Here is a 2,500-nt window from a genome sequence, read left to right as displayed (position 1 = left end):
GCCCAACAAGTGTCCTGTGTCAGCCATTACCAGCATCCCTCACCTGTTAATATTAATAACGGCTGGCTGGGTGAGGTAAGTCTTAATAAATACCTCCCCACCAATGTGTACTAATTAGCTACCTTTATTTATGCAGCCAGGTATAAATTTCTTGATCATTGATGAAGGGTAACATATACTGTACGTCGGGAAAGGAGAGGGAGAGAGAGGGTGAGAGAGAGAGAGGAGGTGAAAGAGAAGAGGGAGAGAAGAGCATTGGAAAGGAAAAAAGAAGAGATAGTGTACGCTTGGAGAGACAGAAGAGGAAGGGAGAGGAAACAGGAAAGTGAGAGACAACAGGAGAGAGAGAGAGAGAGAGAGAGAGAGAGAGAGAGAGAGAGAGAGAGAGAGAGAGAGAGAGAGAGAGAGAGAGAGAGAGAGAGAGAGAGAGAGAGAGAGAGAGAGAGAGAGAGAGAGATGACAGGAAAGGGAGACACAAGAAATGGAAAGGAAGAAGAGAGGAGATGGAGGAGAAAAAAGAAAGGGATGGGAAAGGAGAGGGAAAGAAGATAAGATATCGGTGAGGAAAGGAAGAGATAAGAGAAGATAAGAGAAAAAGGAGAGGAGGTAACTTATGATGGGAGAGGAAAAGGAGAGAAGAGATGGGAGATGAACAAGAGAGAAAAGAGGGCATAAAGATAAAAGATAGAAGACAGGGATAGGAAATGATAAGGACAGAGAAGAGGATGGAAGAATAAATAAAACACACACACACACACACACACACACACACACACACACACACACACACACACACACACACCTGTTTTATAATTAACAATGAGAATTCCAGAAGTGTCCTGTGTGTGTGTGTGTGTGTGTGTGTGTCACTCAAGCCATGTCTTTTTTTACTCTCTCTCTCTCTCTCTCTCTCTCTCTCTCTCTCTCTCTCTCTCTCTCAGTTATGATTTCCTTCCCTCCTTCCATTTTTTCTCCCTCCCTTTCTTTTCCTGTGTCATTTTTTCAATTCTTCCCTCTTCCTCCTATTCTCTCTCTCTCTCTCTCTCTCTCTCTCTCTCTCTCTCTCTCTCTCTCTCTCTCCACTCTTCCTCTCCACTTGCTTTGCTTCTCCTCTTTCTTTCTATCCCTTCCCTCTCGACACACACACACACACACACACACACACACACACACACACACACACACGAACAAACATTCTATTCCTATCCTAAAATCCGGGCAGCTTTTCCTCCTCCTCCTCCTCCTCCAGCAGGAACGAATAACACAAGAGGAATAAAGAGAGAGAGAGAGAGAGAGAGAGAGAGAGAGAGAGAGAGAGAGAGAGAGAGAGAGAGAGAGAGAGAGAGAGAGAGAAAGGAAGGAAGAAGGAAGGAAGGAAAAAGAGGAAAAAGAAAAATCTTCCCACGAGGACCACCTGTGACAAAAATCTCTCTCTCTCTCTCTCTCTCTCTCTCTCTCTCTCTCTCTCTCTCTCTCTCTCTCTCTCTCTCTCTCTCTTGCTGACATGGAAGGAAGGATGGAAACTGGAGAATGTTACATGAAAGAGAGAGAGAGAGAGAGAGAGAGAGAGAGAGAGAGAGAGAGAGAGAGAGAGAGAGAGAGAGAGAGAGAGAGAGAGAGAGAGAGAGAGAGAGAGAGAGACTATCAGGGTAAAAGAAATATTTGAATAAAGCAAGGAAATAGAGCCAGAGAGAAAGGAAAAAAACAATTGAAAAGAGAAAGAAAGAATTAGAGGAAGAATGAATGACGGAAATAAACAAACATTTAAAAAAGAAAGAAAAGGAAAGAGAAAAGAAAGAAAAAATGAGCCAACAGGAAACAGGAGAGAGAGAGAGAGAGAGAGAGAGAGAGAGAGAGAGAGAGAGAGAGAAGACAAGTGAAATGGACGGAAGTAGGCTCTCTCTCTCTCTCTCTCTTTTTTTTTATTTAAACAAAACTTAATACAAAGGAACATGTACCCAAAGGCGCACTGTCGTGTGCTACCTATTCTAAGGGTACTACAATCTATTTCTCTACAATATTTACAAGACTTAAAAATAGATAATATACAAGATGGTCAGCATGTAAATGGAGCACTATTCGTTTCACTTCACTAGCACTATTCACGCACTGCACTACACTGAGTGTCACGTCACAAAGAGTGTCAGAGGAGTTGGCAGTGTCTGTCTCCACTTATGTGCCATCAGTTTGACACTGTGAGTGTTCATCTCCTGGACGTGAGGCACCGCGGCCGTGAACAAGTTCCACATCCTGGAGACGCGTCCTGCGAAGGTGCGTTGATGCTGACACCCGTGGGATCGCGGCACCTCTACGGCGTCACCACCATTGAGCACCGTTCTCGTGCTCCGTGCGGTGACTCTTAGAGGATGACGCAGCCCTGCCAGATGTGGCACTCTTTGCACCTGTGCCTTATGGAACACTACGATCGCCGCCACGTCTCTGCGGTGTTCCAGTGAATCAAGGGGACGCTCAGGCTCTGGGTGAGGTGGTAGTGCAGCAT

This window comes from Portunus trituberculatus, chromosome 4, assembly GCF_017591435.1.
Source record: "Portunus trituberculatus isolate SZX2019 chromosome 4, ASM1759143v1, whole genome shotgun sequence".
Classification (NCBI taxonomy): Eukaryota; Metazoa; Arthropoda; class Malacostraca; order Decapoda; family Portunidae; genus Portunus; species Portunus trituberculatus.
This window is presented reverse-complemented; position numbering follows the sequence as displayed.